This window comes from Salvelinus namaycush, chromosome 7 (assembly GCF_016432855.1).
Source record: "Salvelinus namaycush isolate Seneca chromosome 7, SaNama_1.0, whole genome shotgun sequence".
NCBI classification, from domain to species: Eukaryota; Metazoa; Chordata; class Actinopteri; order Salmoniformes; family Salmonidae; genus Salvelinus; species Salvelinus namaycush.
Genome location: NC_052313.1, coordinates 39449698 through 39465627, shown reverse-complemented (window position 1 = coordinate 39465627; position 15930 = coordinate 39449698). Strand labels below are relative to the sequence as shown.

At 40.4% G+C, this 15930-nt stretch overlaps 1 protein-coding gene across 5 annotated transcripts in view; it reads left to right on the top strand.

Moving 5' to 3' along the window:
* Positions 1-487: 487 nt before the first annotated feature.
* LOC120051218 (muscleblind-like protein 2a) overlaps positions 488-15930 on the top strand; it is a 78864-nt gene continuing 63421 nt past the window's right edge. For all 5 annotated transcript variants that reach the window (XM_038997959.1, XM_038997957.1, XM_038997958.1 and 2 more), the window contains exon 1: positions 488-713. The gene's annotated coding sequence lies outside the window, so the exon portion shown is untranslated. The remainder of the gene's footprint in view (positions 714-15930) is intronic.

Below are 15930 nucleotides of genomic sequence, written 5' to 3'. Positions count from 1 at the left end.
TTTATAAGTAACCTAAGATAGTTCATTTGTGTCGTTTACAGTGGGAGCAAATGAAGCATAGGGGGCAGAACAAGCAAGGAGGTGGGCAAATCCAAGCGAGAGCTAGCGAAATTCCATTCGCGCGTTGTAGCATAGATTTGCATATTTCCGTTAGGGAACGCCTCCTCTGTAAAGTGCGCGTGTGCACAAACTCAATTCGACCTCCACTCGTTCTAAACAATGCAATTTTAAACCTTGGCAAAGCGTCAAGTCTATAAAACTTAGTGCACTGTGTTCGTAACAGATTATAGTTTTGGAAACAGATTTTTTTTGAGATCAGATGTTTCATCGATGAGAAAATTAGAAGAATGTTGGCCCAATTTCACCTCGTTCTATCATCTCCAACTTCCACTGGACTTCCTCTCACTACCATATTTGGTGGAGAGAAAACGTTCTAAACGGATGCTTCAGTTTTATAATCCACGTGACGTGTCTGGGTTACCCCTTCTGGCTGTGACTGAACTGCAAAATAGCTTGTTGCTTGTGCAACACGATAGCCTTACTGTAAAGTAGTTAGTGGTGAGAAAAAGTAATTTCTGCCTTAACGATTTTCTATTTTTAATTTCCGACCAGAATGTTTGCAACTCGATATTACCTTTCATGAGAGTAGTTCCGCGTGGGCCGTTGGAAGTCTCTTGCCTGCGCGCGGTGACAAGTACATCTGGATGCGACAGGTAAGCAGGTAGCCAGCTAGCTAGCTAAATTCTTACTTGGGTTGTTACGATTGTGTTTAGTTACCTGTTAACTAGCCAGTTTGTTTACTTCATCACCTTGTGCTTGGCTATGTGAATGTGGTTGCTATGTTATTATACCAGCGCGAGCTAACGTTAGTTCGTTTTGCCGCAGCTACTTCAACAGGAATGCTAACGTTAACTAGCTAGCATCTCGTAGGCTTTCAAAGTGAGTTGACAGATTTTGTAGAAACTATTGCTTCAGTTAGCCAATGTTGTCAGCAAGCAATAAATTCCCCCCACGAGGTCGTTTCCAACTATTGGCTAGAACGGTTTCCTAACTTCACGGCACGCGAACATGTTATCGAGCTGTCACGCTTCAGGTGGCAGTCAGTGTCATTAACGTTATTAATGTTGTTATTGACTTGATAGTCGGTGTACCTAACTAACTAGTTGGCTTTGGCAAGCCAATGTTGCCATACCAAAGCCGATGCAAACTAGCTAGTTACCTAAAATAAATTCCATGGCCACATCTTGGTCCAATTTTAAAGGGGGAGAGAAGAGTAATCCATGAATTAACGTTACTAGGATAGGTTGAGTACCTCTAGATCCAAATGACAGTGTGTTGTAGACATTATCACCCGCAGTAACAGTACATGCATCATATTGTAGGTTAAGTAAACATAATGTAGGTTATTTAACTTTGACATATAACATATTTTATGACTTAGAAATACAAAAACTCACTCACTCACAATTTTCTTCTAGTGTGAGTGAAGGTCAATAGGCTATGCTTGTGTGTTAATGTACCAAGGATGATTGATGCTGATCGAGGATGATTTAGTAAGGCTCAATAAACAGTTAGGCAATGGATGTGACTCATAATTGTTTTATTCCATGCTCTGATGTTCATGTGTGCACTGCAGACAGGCTACCGTTTGCAGAGCAGAATACAGATTTCAGACTCAACTAGACTCAAATAAGCCTAGGCCTGATTTTTAGTTCTTGAATCAGGTTAACAAATGTTATTTTGCTCAATGTTCTGGACAATTGCTAGGACTTTAGAAGTTAATGGTAAAGCCTTCAAGTAGCAGGTTATTGTGTGTCTTACAAAAAGAGAGATCCTGAAATGAATATGCATTGCAAAGAACTGTTGATGAGATTCACAGATGATATTGGGTCTATCCGTGGATCTGTTTTGTCCATCATCTTCGGTAGCCATGGAAACCCACTGCTGATTGAGACTTGAAGCTCTGCAACATTGCAGGGGCAAATAAACAATTCAACAAGATGGAGCCTCTTTGTATTGTCAGTCATCTGAAAGATGTTACATAGCTGCATTCGGATGGAGGGTAAGCCTATCTCATTTCACACTATTATATAGTGTTCTGTACATTTTACTCAGTCAAGTATTCATTGGTCAGCAGAAAGTCCATCCAGGGGGTTCAAAGTGAAACACAACTCCTGCCTTTTGATATTCAATTACAGCCAACAACAGGAAGGCAGCAGCCTATCATTGATCTTTCACTGGTTTCTATTATTTTCTTTATTAAAATCTTTTTTTTGTAACAGTATTTCTTATTGGAATTTTATAATTTTCACCCATATTGAGAGATACAACAAAGACGAAGCAAAAAAACAGTACTCACTTACACATACCTGCATATATATATACACACATATACATACATGCATGCATACATACATACATACATACACCATCTTCCTCACCCCGCTCGGCGATTCTCTCACCCATCCCCATCATTGCGTTTCTCAATACATACATTTTAAACAAACATACAAACAGAAATTCAACAAAAAAGCTCAGTTTTAACCAAGAAGTTAGGTTCCACACATGGAACGTACAGTGTAATTCTGAAATGCATAGATCACCACCATTCTAAGAGGATCCTTGCAGAATAATAGCTGATACCTCAGGTTCTAGGTAATTTAGATAAGGTTCCCATACTTTGTAGAACTGATCTGTTTTAGAATGCAATGTACATGTCAGATATTCCAGTGGCACCTATTCAAATAGTATCTTTTGCCAATCTTTAATAGAAGGAACCTTATCACTAATCCACTGTAAAATGATGTTTTTCCTCGCTGCGAAGGTAAGGATGTTGTAAAGCCTCCTCTTACCCCCAGAAGTAACATGGCTACTAGGGAGACCTAACAGTAAAGAAACTGGGTCCAATTCTAGATCAACCCCTAGGATTTTTTCAATATCTTGCAGAACGACAGACCAGTATCTTTGTATTTTGGTACATGACCATAAACAATGTGTTAGGGTGCATGTATCAGTTTTGCATTTAAGACACTGAGGAGAAGAGGAAGAGGGGCTAAAAGCATGTCTGCGATTTGGGGATATATGCAATCTGTGTATTATTCTTAATTGGATTGCTCTAGTACGATTACATAGATATTGTTTTTGCATATCTCCAAATGTCCTCCCACATCTCTTCGTCAATAGTAACAGACAATTCTTTCTCCCACACTTGTTTCACCCTCTGTGTGTCGACAGCAGATAAGGACCTTAAAGCATCATAACACAGACTTACAGACATTTTCCTTTGTGGGGAAAAAAAGCATTCTTTCAATGACAGGCATATCAGGGTTACCAATTAAGGTGGTGCTCTTCAGAATATAATGTCTTACTTGTAGGAAGTGGAAAAAGTCCTGCTTTGGGAGTTGATATTTCTCAACCATCTGCTCAAATGACAATAAAATCTTATAAGCAAATAAGTGTATTTAGTCGGTATGCCCTTATTAAGCCAACAGTTAAAGCCAGCATCCAGCAATCCTGGACCAAAATCTGGGTTGTTAAGAATTGGGGTAAGAGCAGAGGTTAGTTTGGACCTTCCCAAAAAACGTTGAACTGACCTCCATACTTTGAGTGTGTTAAGTGTAATGGGATTATTGCAGTGATCTTTTACAGTCTTGAAATTTAGGTAGAATATTGGACTTTGTTTAGGACCACTTGCTCCCCAATAGCCTCCTAGGCTATATTTTCCAGTTGTTTTCCTGCAGTCATCTCCCCTCCACCTCTGTCTGAAGCACTTTCTAGTGCTGTAAAGTGAGTTTGCTGTCTGTTCAAAGCATTTCCAGCCCCCCCCCCCCCCCCCCCCCCCCCTCAGCATAGGGATGAGAGTAGAGCACCAACTGATTCTATATCACCTGGGGGTTATTCACTAAAACCAAACAGAAGCAAACAAGCTGAAACAAGGAGGGACCTACCTGAATTTGTCCAATAAAAAACGCCTGTTTATGTTTTCGTTTGCAAAACGTTTTGCTACGATGTGCACTAATGAATACGACTCTAAGTTGGGCCCCCTATTACGGTCTATGGGTGGGTCGCATGCAAAGGTGACATTGGTGGATGGCGCTAACATAAATGTTTTAGTCTGTCAACTGTTGAGGTAGGGTACACAATTAACTTTGTTTAGGAAGATAGTCACACCATATCACATATTTAGAGCACTAGGTGTTATTGTCCTAGCTAGCCTTGAGGGTTATCAGGTTTATTTGGCAGTGGACTGGAAAGAGCATTTCTAGCCTCATTGATGTTGATGAAGCACTCAGGCTACCACATAATCTGCTGTCCATGTATAGGAGTGGGAGCTCAACACAGACAGGGAGAGGGTGAGCGAGATAAAAAGAGGGAGAGTTGGATAGAGAATTGGAGCAAATAGAGCTGTTGTGTTGTATTGGATTCGAAAAATCATGAAGCCGGGGCTCTGACTCATCAGTTCTGTGCTGCCGCTGCTCCATCCACAACATCTCACGTGATACTAAATAGGCTGCTGTTTGTGTCGTCACCAGGGTGGAGTGGGGAGAAGAGGAGAGACAGTGTTCTCTTTCCTGAGGGGATGCTGCTAAGCATATGTCATGTTACAGTGCAGGTGGGGAGAGCTTATGCTCTACATCAGATAATTTCAGATTTATTATATAAACTGTGTTTTTGTTTTTCCTATAGTGATACAGAGGAGGATGTGATGTTTTCATGTTGGTTGCCTAGTAGCCTACATGTTGTGTCCTTTGTGGAATGGCCAAAAGGGGATGGCGTGTAAAAGTTGAGCTGGGCATGAAATTGGGGAAATACCTTTAAGATCCAGCAGTGTCTGTGTCATTTGGTAGTTCAGAGTTCTGCCTGCCAGTCAGTACCCTGCGAACCAACCAGAAAAGAGCTGTGACCTGATATCCCTTTTCCTATTGGCCCGAGCAGGGAGTGGGCAGACCTGGCTGGAGGCGGGTGGGCAGGAAGGGGCTGGCTGTGGGGGATGGCTGTAAGCGTTTCAGCCAGATAGTTGAGCAGACACTGCTCTGCTTCCTGCCTGCTTCGCTCCCCTCCCCTCCGTGGCTGAGAGAAAGAGAAAAAAACATCTCTGTCTAGGCATGGGACTCTGGCTGCTGCAGCGCTCGGCAGCTCCTCCCAGGGAATGACAACAGTTCACATGGTCATTAGCTCCAGACGCTGAAGCAGGGGAACTACTCCGAGGCATAGCAGCTGCACCTGGTGTCTCTATCTATGCTGTGGCTTAAAGAGAGAGGCACGACCGAGCTATACAGGACTCAGCAAAAAACGAGGTGGGAAGAACGTCTCTCTGATCTATTTTTTAAAAGTAGTTTGCTGCAGTATGGTGCATACCATCCTGGGTGGGTAGGGAGGAAAGAGAGAGAGTGTGTGGGAGAGGGAGCTACAGAGAGGGGGAGCACAAATGGGTGAGGGCAGCTCGCTGGTACAGTATAACAAACACTTTGCTGGTTACAGCCGCTTGAATTTCTCGTGCTTGTGTTGGGACTTGTTGATTACTAGGGAAACTAACTACCACAGACAGACAGTGCCTCTCCCTTCCCTTCATGATGCAGAAAAATTATGCAGACTTCTCTCTCCATGAAGTTCAGAACACGTGGACTAGCCAGAGAAAGAAAGATGTGTATGATTTATTTGTAGCCCGCTCCATAGGCTGTTTCAAACTTTCCTTTTATGTCAGAAAAGAGTTTCACTTTCAATGCAGTTCATAGGCGTAGATACAATATTTTTCTCTTGTACTGGAGGTGGACATGAAACAGAGCTGAGGGCTGGCTCCCTAATTAGCCTTGCTTGGGCTTCTTACTATTTTAAGGAGGTCCCATGTCTTTTATCACAGAGGAGGTCCACAGCCACACTCCACAGTAAGCTCTTTATCCACTGCTCTGTACTGTGCTATTATGGGAGGGAGCTGTAAATGTTGACCGGTGCGGCCTGGAAACGAGCTGGAAACACTAGAAAGGTGTCTGTCTAACTAACAGTTGGCAGTCGTGGGGGGAAGTGGAGGACGAAGTGGGTGTTTTCTGAAATGGAAGTTACAAAAATAAACAACAAAAAACAGTAACGTCACATGCAATGGCTCTTCATTAGGAAGGCCAGGGCTGCAAGCCTGAGCAACTCCCTCCCTAAATTGATTCACAAGTGAGTTGTCACTGCTGACACAGAAAGGTAATTAGCCATGCCTTTTTAAAGGATTGGGAGCTTTTAACAATTTTTCCCCCTCCAGACCTTTTAAACAATAACAACAATCTACGTTACCTTCAAAATAAGCTCTTTATGTCCAAGCACTGATTTTGTGTGTTTGCTGTGATGGATGGAAAAGAAAGCTGAATCATTTGGCTCTCACATTAGCATGGCTTTTCAGTGAAAGGATAATTCTACTTTAAAATGAACAGGCCACATTGGAAGCAATTTGAGAATTAGCCTGCTAGTTGGTCATGAGTCATAGCTTGACAGTTGAGTTGTTTTTAGTGTTTTTAAGGGTTTTCTCTTCCAGAACTACCGGGGAGTGTTTTAATTTAGCTAAATGCTCAATTTAAAAAGACAGACAGGCTATTAGAGGATCATCTGAAGTTGGATGATATAATAGTGTCACAGCATTTCTTCCTGAGTAACTTTTGTGTGAATGCACAGTTGCAACCCCATCTTTTGTGTACTCGATTCTGGAAAGTCATTGACAGTCACAGTAAATGGGTCTTCTGTCTGTTATAGGCTACATACACTTCAAATCCAGCCCTCTCATTGGTTATCAGATATATATTGACCTGTAGATGGGCTAATCAGGGCAGGGGATTGGTTAAATATCCTATAGGCCAGTTCCCCGTGTCAGTGGCATGAGATGACCATTGCGGTCACCGAGTTTTAGTTAAGGCTATTAGGATATGAGGCCCACATTTCTGCTGACTTTGTTAAATGTTCTCTGCTTTGCTTCTTCCCAGTAGCCCTGCTTAGCTTAGTCCACTAACCTCTGCTTAGCTAGTGTCTCTCATTTCTCCTTACGCTAATGACATTTGATAATTTGAAGCTCCAGGAGCCAATGCCAATATCAATTTGCAGGATGGCATACTTTTAATTTCCATCCATTTATCCTAGCCTAATATTTGAATAGTAGGCTTCGTTGAGCTTCGAGTTAAGCTTCGAAAATATGCATTGCTAAGATATTTTTGTAGACTTCCAGGAAATTGTGATATACAAGTTAAGCTTATTTAAATACGTTCCCATGTGATGTGAATGTATTTTAATTTGTGAATTTAAGAAGATTTTTTAAAGAGAAATCTGCAGCTCAAATAAGTATCCTAGACCTATATTTTTATGTAGAATTTTCAGCAAACGGATTGCACGATACGGCAGTTGACCATATGGAAATTCAGAACAAAATGCCTTCATCAAATATGCTTTTTAGAACCATTATTATTAGGATGGTAAACACGACAGAAATCGTTTTTAACTAGCCTGATCATAAAAAACAACACTTACTCTTGTTTTTCCACAACCAACTGGAGATGGACATTTTCGCTTTCATTACACTGAAGCACACGTGCACTCTTTGCTGTCATGGAAAATGTAGCCTACTCGTGTTCCTCTTGGCCATATGCAAATATATAGTGGATTGCCATCTCTGCATTGTAATAAATTCAAAAGAGCAGGTATTCATTTGCTTGGTTGTTATAGACCTGCTGTTTAACAGCTAGCTGGTGCTTTAATAAGGTCGTCTGTAAAATGGAAACGATGCAAAGTGTAGACTATGCCTTTCTCTCAGGTTGACAACATCCAGGAGAGACTAACACCACATACACAGCTAATAGGATACGTGGGTGGTATTCAGACGTCAAGCTAATGACTTTTACTTGAGAGAACCCTGCACTGGCCTGCTCTCATTCAAATTAGGAGATGGCCAAGATAATGCCTGGCCAGCTGGCTTTCGTAACTGTAATCCATGAAGGTCTAGTCGTAACATGGAGCTTTCCCCAGTCCCCACAAATCTCTGGTCTGCTCTTAAATCTCCTTTCCTGGCTGGTTAGGCTAGCTGCTCTTTGGTAAAACATTGCACTTTTACTGGATGGCATGGTTTTGCCTGCCTCTTCAAGGGACAGAGCGATAGACGACAGTTTTTAAAGGTTGCACATTTCAGTGTACCCAGTGGGATCATTTTTTATTTTGTAGATGAAAGTCAAAAAAGCTTGACTGTTGAGCACTGTGCACATCACTTTGTCCTGAAAGCACCAAGAGAGAGCTGGGCGGGGGCGTACAGGACTGATCTGTGCAGGTCACAACAAGGGTGTCGCATGGCCCTACCTATCTGCGCACCAACTGTCCCTCCACTCGTCCTCATCAGCACTCTTTCCTGGAGGTGTGTCCGCTAGGCTAGCCTCAAAGCTATTTGTACCCCTTGACTTATTCCACATTTTATTGTGTTGGTCTGAATTCAAAATTGATAACATATTTGCTTTTGTCTTTTACCCCATAATGACAGTAAGAACAAGTTTTTAGAAATGTTTGCAAATTTATTGAAAATGAAATGCATAAATATCTAATTACAGCATTACTTTAGTGTCTTGTTATTCGGTACAGGCTTCTTCCTTGTCACCCTGTCAATTAGGTTAGTGTTGTGGAGTAGCTAAAATGTTGTTGCTCCTTCCTCATTTTTCTCTTATCACAGCCATTCAACTCTAACTGTTTTAAAGTCACCATTGGCCTCATGGTGAAATCCCTGAGCGGTTTCCTTCCTCTCTGGCAACTGAGTTAAGGAAGGACGCCTCTATCTTTGTAGTGACTAGGTGTATTGATACATCATCCAAATTGTAATTAATAACTTCACCATGGTCAAAGGGCTATTCAATGTCAGGTTAAAACATTTTCTTTATTTTAATTTTATTTTTTAAAGCAATCTACCAATAGGTGCCCTTTGCAGGCTGTATCACATCTGGCCGTTATTGGGAGTCTCATAGGGCGGCGCACAATTGGCCCAGCATTGTGCGGGTTTGTCCAGAGTAGGCCGTCCATTGTAAATAAGAATTTGTTCTTAACTGACTTGACAGATTTTTACCTTGTCAGCTTGGGGATTCGATCTTGTAACCTTTCGGTTACTAGTACAACGCTCTAAACACTAGGCTACCTGCCACCCCTTTTGTAGCACATGCACAGTATATAGGCTATCTTAGGCCAGGCTACAGTACAAACACGGGGCTCAGTAATATGCTAGGGCTAAGCCGTGCTATATCATATGGCTGAATGAGCTCTATCTCGCTCAAGTAACCTGATTTCCAGGGCATTCTCCATGATATGTAGGCTACCAGGTATCTTAGCTGTGTTCTTTGTATTTTCTGAACCAGGAAAGAAGTGTTAGAGTAGGGCAATAAGATATTACACTGGTAACCTGATATGATAAATGCCTTTCTGCTTTATCTATCTAACCCTGATACGGGGTCATAATACATTGAATGAAGACACTGTTGCCATTTTGTTTTAATCTTTTAGCAAAATTCCATTACAATAAACTTTGCCCCCACTCACACTGTAACCCAGACAGTTATTCAAATAACACATAGATTTGTGGGAATTTCTCATGCCAGGAAATTGAGAAATACTTGGCTTCTAAGCGATGATGATGATGATTCAGAATTTGCCATGATTTAGGAACAAAAAGTGTTTTCTGAGCCAAATAAAAACGTAGAAAAAAAATATAAACAACTGGTAAGGAAATGCAGAACTGCATTACACAATCCTAACTTTAAGCATTAGTCGGGAAAATGCTCAACTGACCCAAGATCAGCAAATTCACCCTACACTGTATTACATGTGGCCAGTGGTGTAAGGTACTTAAGTAAGAATACTTTAAAGTACTACTAAAGTTGTTTTTTGGGGTATCTGCACTTTACTATTTATATTTTTGAAAACTTTTCCTTTTACTTCACTACATTCCTAAAGAAAATGATGTACTTTTTACTCCATACATTTTCACTGACTCCCAAAAATACTTGTTACATTTTGAATGTAACAGGAAATGGTCCATTTCACCAACTTATCAAGAGAACATTCCTGGTCATCCCTACTGCCTCTGATCTAGCTGACTCACTAAACACACACATGCTTTGTTTTGTAAAGGGTGTTGGAGTGTGCCCATGGCTATCCGTAAAAAAAGAAGAAAATGTCTCTCCTTCCAGTTATGAAGGAATTTAAAGGTAATTTTGCGAGCCAATGCTAACTAGCGTTAGCACAATGACTCGAAGTCTATGAATGGTACTGTAGATACTATAGACTTCCAGTCATTGCGATAACGCTAGTTAGCAATTGCACTAATGCTAGTTAGCAACTTCCTTCAAACTGCATGCAGAGATGTAAAAATGGTATCCGCACGTTCATCTTACTCTGGGGAAGTAGATAAAGGGCTTCGGTGCCAAAATCCTGAATTTTCCCTTTAAGGCATATTTGATTTTGAATTATACTGTGGCCTAGTATAGTATGTAACAAATACATTTGCCTCTGATTCTAAAAATAAAAAAGTATTAATAGTGAAAGGTCACATCTGACATTATTCTTACCTGGTTCTTTCATAGAAAGACACGCCTAGTTCCTGAATCGGATGTCGCAAGTCACGACTTCACAGGAGAGCCGTTTGAATGTAAAAAATATTTGATCAAAACACGTGAACTTTCATGTGCCTTAATAATAAACTTTTATGTCATCTGTAAATACGTGTAAAGTTGTTAAATTAAGAGCGTAGTTGGTTTAGCCAAAGAAAAAGTCAGGAACCTTCCTGCTAGCCATGATGGGCTGAGATAATGAGTGGGCTGGACATGCTGAGAGATGAATTTGGATTGGTCTGAGGTGTAGCATCTTGTGTCTATAAAATGAGCTGCTCGTTATGCGTGGATAAGTTTTTTCTAAAGATATAACGTTAGCCATGGAGAACGGCAACTATGTTGATACTGCTCTCAATAACATTGCTGCCCAGAATTTATCAGGTCAGTGGGAAAAAGTTGAGATGTACTACTTTCTGGAGGACTGATTCATTCGTCTGATTCATTTTCAGAGTCAGAGAGTCACTCTGACTCTGAAAATGAATCAGACGACGAGGAAATCCCTGATTTAGATAAAAACATTTTCATTGTAGAGTCTTCTGATGACGTTGATGGGGAAGAAACGGTGATCAACAGTGTTGTCACGGAAGAAGTTGACAGCGAGCTCAAAGTTTTGGGACAGTGACATTGTTATTTTGGCTCTTTGAAATGATACAATAACTATGAGGTTAAAGTGTGGACTGTCAGCTTTATTTGAAGGTATTTAATTAGGGCTATCCACGACTAATAAAACGCTTGGTCGACCAAGAGTCATCTGTTATTTCGACTAATCGACTGTTCGAAATTGTATTTTTCTATATAGACACGACCTATGTTTTTTAATATGATCAACTATATGTTGTCTGATGCTTTAAGCACACTGATTTAAATCATTTAGACACACAAATGACTGGGGGGAGTCAATGGTCAGAAAAAAATAACTGTTCCTTAACCTGCCTCCCGCTTTTGCTGGCCTTTGCAGATTCTGCCATTACGCTCCAGAAGTTGCCGGTAATAGGCTACGCCAGGGGTCGGCAACCTTTTGGAGTGCCTATTTATCTTACCTTTTCTACCGATCTGCATGCCAATTATGATTTTCATATGCACATTTTCTTGGAGCAGTTTCATTGCTTTTATAATAGTTTTTGTATCTAAATCCATTGTCATGTGATTAATACAAATTCTATCTAAATGAAAATTATACAAATCTAAATAACTTCTATTTCCATTGCCTACTATGCAGAAATAGCCTACATAAAGCCAACAAATAACCACATTGCAGCCTGCAGGTAGAAAATATTCTGATTAAAAAAAATAAAAAAAAATAAAAAAAATAAATCACATTTGGCTTCACATGGCCTGTCTGCAAGGAACTTGAAACATTGTATCAACTTGGTCCAGTCGGAAGTCAAGCTAACAAACTTACAACCTTGTATAAGTCCCGTGTGGCTCAGTTGGTAGAGCATGGCGCTTGCAACGCCAGGGTTGTGGGTTCGATTCCCACGGGGGGCCAGTACAAAAAAGTATGAATGTATGTACTTGTAAGTCGCTCTGGATAAGAGCGTCTGCTAAATGACTTAAATGTAATGTAAATGTATAAAATATTCTGGACCCTCAGTTTCTCGGGACAGACACAGCTGTAGGCACGCTGAGTGGTTATGGAAAGGGAGATTTTTCAAATAGGCTACATTGAGGAATTATTGTCATTCTGAATGGATGTTAAAACAGACTTTGTTTACTTGCTGTTTTGAGGTGAAGGAAAATTATTTGGGAAGTTCCACAGCTTATTAGTGGTGTAGAGTTAAGACAATCAGAAATAATATCATATTTCCAAATGGGCACATTTATAAGTCTACATTTGCGTGCAGGCCAAGTAGCCTAGGCATACTTCTATGCATAATCAGATGTGTGTCCTTACTCAACAGAGCGCTCCAAACAAAACACAATGAATAAATTGACAACTCGTAAATGGAATGAAATAAACCAAAACTTGTTTCTCACAAGTGTAGCCTAGGTTGTGCGCTCTGCAAATAACGTGTCCACTCCGACAATGACAACTGTGAAAAACTGTACTAGTAATTAATACAAATAATAGATTGAATGCATTAACCTAAATTAGTAACCAAACAAACCTTGCAAATTAGAAATTTTGGGAATTAACAGTAAATGTACTACTGGTTTGCCTTCCCCACGGCCTCAAATGGATTAGTCCACAGAGACGTCAATCAAGATGTGAAATGAATTGTATTTTTTTTTTTGCAACTGCTGAACTTAAAAATTCTCGGTTGACCAACAGTCTATCGACCGACCAGTCGACTAAATGAAGTCCACCCTAATTTTCATCCATATTGAGTGAAACGTTTAGAAATTACAGCACTTTTTGTTCATAGTCTCCCTATTTTTAAGGGGACCAAATGTATTGGGAGAAATTCGTCTGTGTATTAAGGTAGTAAAAGGTTTGTATTTGGTCCCATGTTCCTAGCGCGCAATGACTATATCAAACTTGTGACTCTACAAATTGGTTGGATGCATTTGCTGTTTGTTTTGGTTGTTATAGATTATTTTGTGCCCAATTGAAATTATTGGTATATATTGTGTCATTTTGGAGTCACCTTTTTTTGTAAATAAGAGTAGAATATGTTTCTAAACTAGATGAGAAAGTAACAGATGCACAAATATCATACCCCCAAGACATGCTGACCTCTTGCCATTAAAATAACAGGAGAGGTGAGCATATTTTGCGGGGGTATGATATGTGTGTGTCTAACTTTCTCACTCATCATTATTCATGATTCATTCAGGATTAGCCGTACTCATGGTAGCATCCACATTAATGTAGAAGTGTTTCGAAACATATATTTTTTATTTACAATAAAAGTGACTCAAATTACAACACATTATTTACCGTTCATTTCTAAAGATTATTTAATGAGAATGTGACTATAATATTGTAAATTAGCCCATAAAGTGTGCCTATATGTTGGTTTCCAGGTCCAGAAATGGAGCATCATGGCTGATAATGGTTAGGCCTACTTTAACTTGGCACCAGCAGCTTGTTGCATGGTTATAGTCATAGATATGGAATTGTATTTTTTATTCTAACTTTATATTTAAGCAGACCTGAATGTGACATAACTGCCAATGTTATCGAGCCAAGCGATCAAAGATAGGCGGTCTATCTTACAGTAGGCTACTGCCATGGCTTTTACTGTCTGGACTCGCATTCTTTCATGACCACTAAAGCTACTCCCTCAAAGTTTTGACTATGATTTGTACATAGGTCTATTTGTTTGTATGGAGTCCGACCAATGTCTCTTGTTCATTGTGGAGTGCAGTATGCTCACTATGCTAGTGTTGTTGTACTTATTTTGCCCCATGTCTTTGAATGGAGGGATCTGTGGGATATGAAACAGTGAAGAGAATTTTAAACAGCAGCTGCAGGTTTTTACAACCCTCCCTCCCTTGTTCGCCTGCCCCACCCCCACTTCCTTCTCCCAGTTATCACCAGAAAATATTTCCAGATGCTCTAAGGGAAACTGGCTCCCTGCACGGTAGTCAGTTTGTAATGGATTCAAAAAGTAAGCTAAAGGCTAGGCTATGTCCCTTTAAAAAAAAATTGATCTAGCAAGTCCTTTTCCCCCTCCCCAACCCGAGTAGCCGGAGGACATTGCCTAAAAACAGATTCAGAGCGAGAGGCGCGAGACTCATATTCTCTCTCTGTGAATTGAAAATCCACTGGCCGCATCAATGATCCGACGTTTAATTTGACTGGTCGTGTCTGGTGGGTGTTGAGGCGCTCTAGGTACCCAGGCAGTGGCGTAATCGTGTCTGGCACATGCATCTGTCTCGGTCTCTCTTGCTCTGCCTGTTGGATGGCTTCCCGGAATACTGCTGCACTGCACGTTTTCTATTAGCTGGCGGCTCTCGTCACGGCATTACTTGACAGGGTGTGTGGACCCCAGGGGTTTTATCCCTACTGTCCCGCACTGGCTTGGCTTACTGCACTCTTGCTGTCTCATTGCACAGGGGTCGTTGCCATTCTCCGCTCTGCTTTGTATTCAACACGCCTGAGGGCTGCGTCGGGCGAGTTGGCGCACAATGACGCAAAGTAATGATCGGGAACTCAGACCAAGTGGCAGCTGAATAACCTCGCAACCGCCCTCTGTTGGCTTACACAACACTTCAAGCCAGTCTCCTACCTAGCCACACACAAACAAGGGCGCACGCAGACACACTCTCTCTCTCTCTCTCTCTCTCTCTCTCTCTCACACACACCACTAAAAACAGGGTGGCAGACATCTGTATATCAATGTGTTATCGACAGTCATATTATTCTCCTTGTTAATATTATAGGCTAAAAACTGTTATACCATTTCTCAATGTTTGGTTTTGGCCCTACACTTCTTGGGCACAATCTTCAGTTTTGGTGGTGAAGTCCAGTGGTGTAAAGTACTTAAGTAAAAAGTACTACTTAAGTAGTTTCTTTTAGGTATCTGTACTTTACCATTTATATTTTTGAATACTTTTACTTCACTACATTCCGAAAGAAAAGAATGTACTTTTTATTCCATACATTTTCCCTGACACCCAAAAGTACTTGTTACATTTTCAGTGCTTAGCAGGACAGGAAAGTGGTCCAATTCACTTATCAAGAGAACATCCCTGGTCATCCCTACTGCCTCTGATCTGAAGGACTCACTAAACACAAATGCCTCGTTTGTAAATGTCTGCGTGTTGGAGTGTAATTTTTTTTTTTTAAGAAAATAAATTGTGCCGTCTGATTTTCTTATTATAAGCAATTTGAAATTATTTATACTTTTACTTTTGATACTTAAGTATATTTAAAACCAAATACTTTTACTGAAGCAGTATTTTTCTGGGTGACGTTTTTACTTTTACTTGAGTCATTTTCTACGAAGGTATCTTTACTTTTACTCAAGTATGACAAGTGGGTACTTTTTCCACCACTGGTAAAGTATACTAGTTAAAGTTAGAACAGGACAGAATAGGCCATGAAATTGACATAATAAAATGTTCTTATAGCTTAAGCTTGTTTCGATTTGGAGGGCTCGACGGAATTCTTGATAATGGTTCAGAATTATATTGTTTCCACCTAAACAAACCAAGGAAACTTGATTATAATCTTGTTATTGCATCAATACCAGTTTTTTTTTCTAGATATAAAAGGGGCTTAGGTGATGGGCGTGGCAACGAGCGTGATCAGCCTGTCTGCGTGACATTTTTAAAAACATTTCCTCCTTCTTGGCGGTGTATAGAAATGTTGGAATTTTTAAGCAAATTTCCTGCAGTTCTAAAAATTTCTCCATCGAGTTGAAATATATTTTTATAT